The sequence below is a fragment of the Nicotiana tomentosiformis genome, chromosome 4 (genome assembly GCF_000390325.3).
Source record: "Nicotiana tomentosiformis chromosome 4, ASM39032v3, whole genome shotgun sequence".
Taxonomy (NCBI): domain Eukaryota; kingdom Viridiplantae; phylum Streptophyta; class Magnoliopsida; order Solanales; family Solanaceae; genus Nicotiana; species Nicotiana tomentosiformis.
Genome location: NC_090815.1, coordinates 1,833,561 through 1,845,470, shown reverse-complemented (window position 1 = coordinate 1,845,470; position 11,910 = coordinate 1,833,561). Strand labels below are relative to the sequence as shown.

The 11,910-nt window shown below is 34.4% G+C and overlaps 1 pseudogene; it reads left to right on the top strand.

The window, feature by feature from the left end:
* Window positions 1-3,918: 3,918 nt before the first annotated feature.
* LOC104103261 (protein FATTY ACID EXPORT 1, chloroplastic-like) lies at window positions 3,919-10,301 on the top strand (annotated as a pseudogene).
* Window positions 10,302-11,910: the final 1,609 nt, after the last annotated feature.

Below are 11,910 nucleotides of genomic sequence, written 5' to 3'. Positions count from 1 at the left end.
AATGTTATGCAAGGTTTTACATTGAGATTATGTTTTTCAATTCTTACAAGTAGAAATGACAACAAGTAGCCAATCTAAAGGACTGCTATTTAAAAATTAGCCAGTACGTCCTGAATTTCAGTTTTTCAGTTTAAATTTATTGGACAAAAATGTACTGAGTTGTCCTGAAATTAAGATTTTTAGTTTAAAATTTTAGGACAAAATAATTATTGGCTAATTTTCAAATAGCATCCCTAAAAATGGCTATCTGTGCACTTGCCCCTTCTTATAACCTAGCAGCTTCTTGTTTTTCCACAATAAAATCAAAGGAAAAGGTCCAAACATGCCCTCGAACTATCGTAAATAGCTCAATTATACCCTTTATTTGCTTTTGGTACCAAAAATATCCGTCCCGTCATTTTTTGGGACCATAAATGCCTCACAATTAACATATGGCCACATGCATATCCTACGTGTAATACAATACCTGACAACTCACTAACCCATATAATTTACCCATTAGCCTAAATGGTATCCCGCTACCCGATAGTCTAATTAAAGGGGAAAAAATAATTTTACCCCTCATTTCTCACTACCCTTCTAAAGGTGTCTTAGAGAGGCGATTTCATATGAGGGTTTTCAGAGGAATAACAAGAAAAATTGAAGATTATTTATTCCAGATCTTCCATACTCACCCCCTAGGCTTATAAGGAAAGGTAAAGAAGCGGTCATTGGCAATCAGTTGGAAGTGGCAAGGCAGAAGAAGGCGGGGAAATTGAAATCTAAAAAAGCCAATGGAAACTCTCAAATCTAAGACTAGTAGTTGTTGGGTAGTTGTAGGACTTTTAACTTTGGTGCCAGAAATTAATTTCCAACAACCAAATCTGATAGGTTTTTGCATAATTTAGTTGTTGGAATTTGAATTGTTACCTTTTGTCCTTAGTGCTCTGGCAAGTCAAAATAATGACATATTTAATGTGTATAGTTTGGTATTAGTTTGTGCGGTTTGGTTTGATTTTAGTTATTTGCAATCTCAAACTGCAGTTTTGGTCTATTTTTGCTTCTGAAGTTGGTATAATTTTGCTTGCTGCATTTTTGGTCGATTTTGCTGCTCTTTTTGTCGAGTTTTGTTGCTCTTTTGGTCATGTTTTGGCCTAGTTTTACTGCAGTATTTTTGGATTGGTTTTGCTGTTGTTTTGGTCTATTGTTTGGTCAATTTTGCTGCTAAAATTAATCTAATCTTGATGTTGTTTTGCTGCATATTATAGTCCTATTTTGCTGCTGAAATTAGTCTAGTCTTGATGCAGTTTTCAGCCTTTTTGGTCCAGTTTTGCTGTTGAAATTAGTTTACTCTTGATGCAGTTTTGTTTGAATTTTTGGTTCAATTTTGTTGATATCTTGGCTCTTAATTAGTCCAGTTTTGCTGCAGATTTTGGACTAATTTTGCTGCTATTTTGGTAATTTCTTGACAAGTTTTGCTGTATTATTTTGAAATATGATTTTACCACTAGTTTTATCCACTTTTTGCTCCATTATTACTATTGTCTTTTAGTCTATTTTTGCAGCGATTTTAGATAAAACCTATAAAATATAAGATTAATCAATAAAAAATAATCACTTATTTTCGACTAAATAATTACTAATAACTAAGAAGGCCTTCAAAGAAACTCAACAAATCTAAACCTAAACGTAACAAAAGAAAGTGAATTCATTAAACCCATCAAAAAGAAAATAAATTTAAGATTTACTTTTGGTTAAACCTCCACCCTGCATTAACATCTGTCCAAGCAGTCAAAAATAAAGTAATTAGTCTGCAACGACATTTTTACATACTGGATTTCGGGTTAATTCATAGAACAATCTGATATTGAGTCGAAAAAATCATTAGAAAGAGAGATTTGTTAGGAAATTTTTGAAAATATGAAAATAGGGTTGTGATGAGAGAGACCATCTATATAAAGAAGGGTACTTTGCCACGTTGGACTGCCATATCAACTTATTTATATTATTAAACAGGTCTCAAAGGCTCATGTGACCATCTGTTAGTTCTGAGGCATTTATGATCCCAAAAAATGACGGCAAAGATATTTTTAGTACCAAAAGCAAACAAATAGTATAATTGAGTTATTTCCGATAGTTCGAGGGCATTTTTGGACCTTTTTCGTAAAATCAAACATGAACTAGTGGCTTAATTAGGTTCTTTCCCCAGAATATATACTTTGGCTGGCTAATTCAAGTAGTGTGCAGATTTGTAGGAATTCAAAAACTAAGCAAATCATATAGATATAATGCGACTTAAATAAGCATGTTTAACGGGCCGGGTTGATCCATTTTCGGACCGACCCAGACCGGTAGTTAGGGGACGGGTGGGCTGGGTTAGGGGGGTTGGTCTGTATAAAAAAATATTTCGGTTAACCGGACCGGTCAAAATCGATCAAGGAAAATCACTGTTGAACCGGCTAACTGGACTGGCCCGGACCGGTTCAACAGTGATTTTTTAATTTTTTTTTTAAAATTCATTTGACCGTTTCCCAACAGATATTTTGCAAGAATAGTCCCTTTTGGGCAATTATTTTAAAAAATAATACTTTTATTAATTACTAATTTAGCCTTTCGAAAAACTACAAATAACCCCCCCCCCCCCCACACTTCATTTCTTCACTCATCTCTCATTTCTTAAACTTAAATTCTCAATTCAAGTTAAATCATACCCTGTGATTCTAGAGTGCGCTCATATGTTTGGGAACACTTTGAGGTGGTAGAAGAAAATGAAAAAGTTCATAAAGTAAAGTGCAAGAACTGTGGCCGAGTCTTAAATCGTCGTCGAAAGTGGGAGGGCACAGACTGCTTAAGGAGGCATATGAAAAATTGTCTTGAGCATCCTCCAGAAATTCGTATTTAAGATTTTAAGTTGATTTGAGACAATTTGTGTTATTTTAAAATTATTAGGCGTATTATGCTTAATGTTTTAGTTTGCTAGATTAATTGTAAGTATTATTATGTAATGAAAATTTAAAATGAAACTATGAAAGCCTTTGAATTTAACACTCCAGAAGATGGCCAATAAGGTCATATTGATTATGAAGAACTTACTAAGGCAATGCAAAACCTTTGAAGTTCTAGATTTATATTTAATAATTAAACTTTGAATCTACTATTTTTTCATTAATTTAGTTGTTGTTAAATGTAAAATTTAATTTACAAGTTTGAACTTGTAAATTATAAGTGCAATTTTTTTTCATCTTCGTTGTATTCTATTATCTTAAATTCTTAATGAAATATTCAAATATAAAAATTTTAAAGTCTTTGCATCATTTATTCAAACATTCTTTTAATAAGATTATTTTTTTGTTTTATATTTTTACTTAAGTTATACAAAATACAAAAGAAAAAAAAAATATAAAATCGGCCCGGCCCGACCTTGCCCCTTAAGCACGGAACCGTTCCTGTTCAATTTTTTATCGAATGAGGCCGGACCCATTAAGCCCGGTTTGTAAAATCCAAAACCCGGCCCGGATTGGTGATCGGCCGGTCACTATTTTCTCGACCCGGCCCGGCCCACCCATTCGTCAACTTTAGACTTAAGGATAAAGAATAACCGGAAAAATAGAAATAAGTTGCTAATCACAAATAATTTTTTTTAGTGCAAATTGTTATGTGACTTGAAAAATTGGCAAATCGATTAATGAATTGCAAATGCGACTTATAAAGGGTAATTTGTAAATACGACTTATTTTGGACATTTAATTCTTCTAATAATAAAAAATTAAATTTAGTCGAATATTGAGCACTAAAGGGTGACCTAAGCTGCCGAACCACGTCTTACGCAGCGTTATCCTATATTTACGCAACAGGTACCGAACTCCACCAAATCCCTTTCTCTTTGCACTTTATTTAAAGTTCAGTATTCAAAGTCAACAAGAGTTACCTTTAATATTAATTAACATTTAGCACCTTTCCCATTTGACTTTCTCAAATCCATAACTCACTCAATTTTGAATATTCCAATATTTCTCAAAAAAAGAAGAAGGAAAAAAGAAAAAAAAAGCAAAGCAAATCGGGCATGTCATCAGCAATTTCTCAGCTATCATGTTTCTCCTCTGTCAATCGCAGATTACTCTTCCGCACTCATCTCCACCCTTGTTCTACTCTTCCACGAAAGGTGTTTTTTTTTTAAATTTTATTTTTATTTTTTATTATGGGGTCAAATGCATATATTTTCTTTAATTTCTCCATTTTCTTTGAAGGCCCCTCAATTTTGCTCACTCCATTATCTTGTTTTCTGGGAAATACTTCCCTTTTATTCTCTTTTGGGTAATTGAGAAATTAGCATTCTCTGTTGAGTGTTTGCTTTATTGTTGTTTGTTTGAATTCAAAATGAATGACTTTGAAGATTTTTTGATGTGGGTGTCTTCTAATTTTGTTAAAAAATTGATCTTCTTGGGTAAAATTTGTTCTTCTCAAAACAAAAACAAAAAAGAGGAAGAATTTTTATGTGGGGTTCTGTTAATTTGGTTAAAAAAAATATCTTTTTGGGATAAAATTGTTATTTTCATAAAAAAAGAGGAAGAATTTGAAGTTTTTTTTTTTAAAAAAGATAGGAGAATTGCTAAACTGTTAATATGGTTAAAAGTTTGATCTTTTTGGTTAAAACTAAAACTTGTTAGTTCTATGAAGGTTGAGAATGTTTTTTCAATGTGTTTTAGTTCCACAGATTAGCAATAATTCTTTGCAACTACATTTTGATATTGATTTCCCAATCATAAGTTTTGATCAACAAACGTACTATTTTTTCCTGTTATCACTGTATAATTATTAGGCAGAATATGAGCATGTACTTGTCCTTTTTACAATTGATTAGTCCGACTTGACATCTGCCATTTGACTTCCAAAGCAATAATGATTTTAATTTTTCTATTGCTCCTTGAATTTTAATTTCTATTTTGCTTACTAAAGTATGGATTTGTGGAGTGAGCGACACTCTATCTGATATTTGTATTCACTTAGACATCTTCAATTATCATGGAATTCAGGTAGCGGTTGTGAGTTATGATGGTCGTGGCACGGATTTATCCAACTTAGAAAACAGGACAACTTTAAGTTATACTGGAGATGCATCACAATCACACAACGGAAGCTCATCAAAATGAAATTCAAAGTCAGAAGAACTTGTTCCAGGAAAAGAAATGAATGGGTCATTGCAAGATAACTCCGTCAGTCTATCAAAGACGGCCAAAATTCATGACTTCTGTTTTGGTATTCCTTTTGGTGAGTATTGCCTAGAAAAGGTAGAGGAACTAGTGCTTTTTTAGTGCCTGATATCACCTGTCCTTCTCTTCTCAGTTAAGGCATTCTCACTTGTTGCATGTTTCATGATAATGCTTGAAATGGTGTAAACTAGAAACACTATTCGCTACCTCGTCTACCAATTACCGTTTTTAGGTTGATCCCTTGTCCAAACATGAATTCTACTATCCTAGAGATTTCAATGATTCTATAAAAGACGTGTCTATGCTAGCGTTTGGCCATAGATTCCCAAATTCGTTTTGAAAAATCTGATTTGGGTGAAGTTTGGTTTGAAGATGAAAATGTGTTTGGACATCAATTTTCAAAACATATTTCACTTTTTAAAAAAAAAACATGAAACATGACTTATACCCACAAGTTTTAAAAACTATCATAAATACCCAACAATACTTTCATCAATAACATTCATTGTCATTATCACAAACCATAGCCCTGAACATAAATAAATTTGGTACAAAATTATCATTTTTATAATAAACTACATAATACACTAATCAGATGACCGAGTAAACGAAGTAGCATTGTTACAAAATAATAAATGGTGAGCTCTTTTATAAAATACAAAAGTTTGGGGCAATTTTTAAAAAATATAATAGTAATATTTTGGGCCAAAACCAGACCAGCTCTTAAGCTTGTTTTGGGAATTTGCCAAAATATGGATAAAATTTATGAACAAAGTATTTGCCAAAAACAATTTGGCAAAAATTCGGCAAAATTTATGGCCAAACAGGTCCTATGTCGCTTTGATTGTTTTGTTTTCATTTTTTATTCCCCTCCCTTTTTTACTCTCTGTGGTTACAAATTAAAGAAAAAAAGGAGGATTATGTTGCCAACCATTCTTGCAACATAATTTTCCCTCCAACTATTACATTAGGAATCCAAGTCGAGAGGTATGGAAGTTCTTTTGAGGGGGAACTACCTAAAAGTGCAATCGTTTTGTTGTTTTTCTTTTGCTTCTGCAGCATTTCGGATAACTACTTGGATAGAGGGAAGGTGCAACACTTATGTATAGCTCCTCCTTTTGCTATGTACACTTCTTATATTCTACGGAATATCCTCCTTCTGGTGCAATATAATCTCCTTGTCAAAAAAGTGGGAGTGCTGCTTATGACCTTTCACAGAGTCCAGACATGAATTAACCCTCAGGTCTTTTTCTTAAACCTAAAAGATTCTGTTGAAAGCACAAACTCTTAAGAATATTTAGTCCAAAAGGGAGGAAACATTTTGTCAATGTAGACAAGGTTCAGTTATTTTCTTGCGAAATTCTTTTTCTTCGTTGGAAACATAATCATATATCCCTAGCATATTTCCTTTAACCTCAAACTCCAGTTCTATTGACCTATCCTGGTGGAATCACCAATGTGTCACTGGATCCAGAAAATTTTTGCTTCATTATTTAGGAGTTTGTGCGTCCTACAAAATTTTGGTGATGCAGTAGATATAAGTAAGGCAAAAAGTAGAACCATTCCCTTATTGTTTATATTTTTGTTCTGTGCATCAAGGTATAAGTTCCTTGTCTTTGAGCTATATAAAGTTTGCAACTTTACTCAGGAACCAATGATTCTCAGAATCCTACACGTATCATTAGATTCAGGAGAATTTTTAATTATTCTGGTGTCTATGTAAGATAATTTTATCTCGAGCGACATCTCTTGTTACTAGCTCTGAATCTTTACATGTTTCTTTAACCTAGATATCCACGAGGGCCTAGAGAAAAATTAGTTCTTGATCAAGTGGAACTGTTTATTTATCAGAAAGATGTCAAATAACAATAACTAAAGAGATCAAAATGACAGCAAACATTTATCTAAGATTTGTTATCACAATGATGTTTTTATTTCTTGCAGCTACTTAATTATTATGAATATTAATTACTTAATGATCCTCATCACAGGTGGTCTAGTTTTTACCGGGGGCATTGTTGGTTTTATTCTCTCAAGAAATCCTTTGACTTTAAGTAATGGTGTTCTTTTTGGAGGCACTTTACTGGCCTTCAGCACCATTAGCTTGAGGGTCTGGAGACAAGGAAAATCTAGCTTGCCATTCATACTGGGTCAAGCAGGTATTTGCTGCTTTCCTGCAAGTTAATTGCTATTATATGCAGTTGGACTACCTTTAGTTCGCCGATGAAAAAGGAACAATTTTGAGTGTGATCTCTTTTGTATTTGATCTTATTGTTAACATTTTGTGTCAGCTATCTTTTTTCTCATTTTTTTTCTTTGAGCAGTAACTCGTTCTAATCTTTGAATATTAATATTTTGTAAATATGGGAAGTCTGGAACAGGAAAAACAAATTTTATGGATATATTATTCATTGATGGATATGCTTATGAATGAAACAATGGATATGTTTTAAGACACTTTGGTGTGCTTTAGTAAAATTTCATTTTGTAATTGTTTGAAATAAACCAGACATCTATCAATGAATAATATATGTTTCTAGCTCTACTCTCAGCTACCTCATAGTGTAAATATATTAAGTCCATGGAAACATCTCTTATGCTGAAACCAGTGTTTTAAAAGGCGTGGGCGTAAGACGAGGCGTTTTATATATGCCTCAGCGAGGCGTAAGCCCCGGGCTGTAAGCCTTATGGGTATTTAATTTTTAATATTTAATAAAACAATATAATTACAGTAAATATTTTTAAATAGGTAAAATTGCATAAAAATTGAAAAAAACTATAAATAAGTAAACAATATATATATATAGATGTGCTCAATCCCCACTAATAACTAGTCAAAATAAGCCTTATATGCTACTTACTAGCACAAGTAACTTGAGTTGAAAAGAATAAAGTTTTCTACATCGGGAACAAAAAGGATGACTAATTAACCTGCAATTTGAACTTTGAACTTGCTGCTATGGAGGAAAATGGAGTTCTCTTTGGATTTGCAAAAAAAAATAAAATAAAATAATTAATTGTTCGTTGCTTTTTGGATATAGTAACAGACTAGCAAACAAGATAAAGAATTAGGAAGACCATAAATTAGGGCTTCTAGCAATAAAAAAAGGTCTTGACTTTTAAATTTGATATTTCGGTTCTTTTTAAAACTTTTGATTAATAACAAGCTGACTTTTGAGAATTTGGGTATTATACTAAGGACTTATTCAACAAATTTTATTTTAATTTGAAAAAGTCTCTTGGGCTTACGCCTCACTGCATAAACTCGCCTTAACCCCGGGCGTCCGCCTCTTGAGACTTTCGCCCCGCACCATCGCCTCGAGGCATTTTCGGTGCGCCTCGACCCAGGGCTCGCCCTAAAAATGCCTTTTAAAATACTGGCTGAAACAATCCTTGCTTTGGAAAGGGAAAGAGGTGAATGTTTTCCCATCTGCCATTTGAGGATCTATATTTTTGGCAGCTCTTCTCCTAGATCAAGCCAAACATTCTCGAGATTCATCTCCCACTCTTTGCTTGCCAGATTTGTTGAAGCTAATGAAAAATAGTTAGTTTATATGTTCATTTTATTTATTTTTGGTGGTAGAGCTGATACTGGATGAGTGAAAGAGCTTTGTTGTGAGAAATGAAATATTATTAACCTAAAGGATACTGAATATTGATTTCCTACACTCCAACCTGGCTTTGTCCATTGTTGTAATTGGAAGATTTGATTTAGAATTGTAACCCTAATAATGAGAAGAGAGAGAGAAACGAAAGGAGCAAAATATCTGAGAAAGAGAAAATGAATTTCTTCTTTTGTTATTGTGTCCAGAATGTTCTATATGTGTTGTATATACAAAATGAATGACTAAACTGAAAATGGGCCGGGTATACAGAGAGGCCCAAACAAAGTATAAAACTATGAGGCCCAATAGTTAATCCTTTTAGCTGCTGTCAAGTGGCCCAGTATTGTCAACATCCATTCGGATAGTCACCTCGGTCCAGCTCCATTTTCACTAGCGTCTTCTAGTGTCTTTGACGACACTTCACAGGACAATGCATGCAAACTTCTCCATAGTTTTTATGATTTTCAGTGAGTCATGTATGTGCTTTATGTGGCTCACTTAAAATGGCCATGATATGATGCTTCGATTTGTTCTACTGCATAGTTCTTTCAGGTGCAATGCATTTTAGCTGTATTTAGATTTCATTTTATGCCTTGAACAAGTGCCTTATTTACGGCAATATCTTAATACACTCCCTTTTTTATTTTCCATTTTTACCTATCAAAAGAAAATTTGGGCTTGCATTCGCTATTGGATATCATTTGAATAAGTTAAGCATCTTCTTGTTAGAGTTGAAATTTTGCACTCCCTCTTTTCTGTTGTCTGAAAGGGTAAGATAAATTAAGATAAATTACTGAGTTTGTTTTTTCTTTCCAATTATTCATTTCTTCCCTGCTATTGTCCCTGCAGTACTTGCTGCAGTCTTCCTTTGGAAAAACATGCAGACTTTCTCCCTGGTAGTTCCTCGTATTTCCAAAGTCCTTTATTAGCTTATTTCGTGGCTTGCATTTTCGAATTGATGATGGTAATCTTTTTGCAGACAAGAAAAGTGTTTCCCACTGGTTTTTATGCTGCCATCAGGTATTGCAGTGACTTTTTTCTCGCTTCTCTTATTGAAAATTCATTGCGAGGTGTATCATTATATGATTTCTGCTATCTGAAATGACAGTGCTGCAATGTTTTGCTTCTACTCTTACGTGGTATTGTCGGGGGGAAATCCACCACCCAAGAAGTTGAAGGTGTCTACTGCTGGGGCATCTTAACGAGAATCTAGAAAGGTCAGTTTTAATTCTTAGAAATACTCAGGATCTTGAATCAATGTGCAGTTGGTTTGCCAGAGAGAAGCCCATTAATTTGCACAAGTTACTTCTTGATGTTGAAAAGGATGAGGGAAGTTTGATTGTATTGGTCACTATGTATGTTTGCGCTATACTTAGTATTCTAGGAGATTGTAATTTAGCAACTTACTGGTGGAATTGAGCATTCAATTATCATGTAAATTACGTATGGGATCAGTGTAAGTACTAAAGTATGCTCAATGCTGTTGTGCTGTTGTTCTTGTTCTCAATTCTGTTTACAGTTATTTCTCGTAGGATTATTATCTTTGTAACTTCTAAACTTCTGCTGCTGGAGAAAGACCAACTATTACCCTGAGTGTATGCAAGTGTTATTATCGATAGAAAATTAGCACTTGCATGCTTTCAAGCTAACAATGTCACGGGTTCCTACTCACTTTTTGAGCTGACACCACGCAGAAAGTTAATAGAAGCATTTATATTTCAAGCTACGGGCAGGTTAGCTAACTTCGAAGCATCTTTTATTCCTCTCTTTCCATAAGACCCATAAAATGCTGGCAGGGTCATTGGCCGAAATTCTTTCTGATCCTTATTGAGAGTACTTCTTGACCACTTTTACAGTTCTGAGTATCACCCGTTGTGTTCCAAAAATGTTCAGGAAGAGCATTCTATTATAGTGTAGAAAATGCTTTTCTGCTTCTTCACAGTGTTCATCCCAGAGATAGCATCTGCTACGTGCTTGATGCCTCTATTCTGTAAATTTCTCTATGTCAGGCATGCATTTTGGGAGGCCAACCAAGTGAAGCAAGCAACTTTAGCTGGGGCGTTTGTTTTTCAAATCCTTTTCCAGGGCCACTGAGTGTCTGTAGTGTAATACGAGTATCATAGTAGGAGTTGACTGAGAGAATTTGCCATTCTTTTGACCTTTCCAGATTATGGTGTCTGATTTTTCAGGGAATTTCTTTGTTTCATCTAAGCTTTTCCAATGGTACGATCATGTTGTTGATCTCCCAGTCAATGCAAGCTCTCGTGAAGCTAATTTTCCAACCTGTCGTATTATGACATTGAGCATCAAGTGAGTGTATTTGATGCAAAGGAGAAAGTTGTCTGCCATCTCCTAACTTGAAATGTATCTTAAGGAGAATTCAGCCCATAAGTTTCTTCTGGACTCCAATTCCGTGGGAGTAGCTAATTGTGTTTGAACACCAGGGAATCCAATTTTTTCTGTATAATATTCCTCCAAAGCGTGTGTTCTTCCGTGCTCTATCTCCAAAGCCACTTGCAACATCAACTTCTGTCGTATAGTCCCAAATTTCTGACCACGAGGCGACCACCTTTTTGCTTAATATGACAGTGCTTGATCTGTTTAGATGGAATGATCTTCTTTCTTTGTTACCTTCCTGCCGGAAACTTCTCCTCAATTTATCCAGTCTTTTTTCAACTGATGTAGGTATTGGAAAGAGTGACATATAAGATTTGGTAGTGAATCCGAAAAACTGTTGATAGGTACTAACCTCCCCCCTTAAGATAGATATTGTATTTTTCCATCGGACAGCTTCCTTTCCACTTATTCAATAACTCTATTCCACACTTCAGTTGATTTATGGCTACACCCAAAGGCATACCCAAGTGTGTTTTGGAGAGAGATCCTTAAATTTCGGACCAATATGTTTTTGCCAGTTCTTCCAAGTCCTGCAAACATCCTTTGTAATCATAGCATATAAATGCTTTTTGCCATATTAATGTAGAAGAAGTATTGCCTTCAGGTGTTCCAATTATGAACAATCAACATCACATAGGACCGAGGGTCTATTGGAAACAACCTTTCTATCTCCACAAGGTAGGGGTAAGGTCTGCCTACACACTATCCTCCCCAGACCC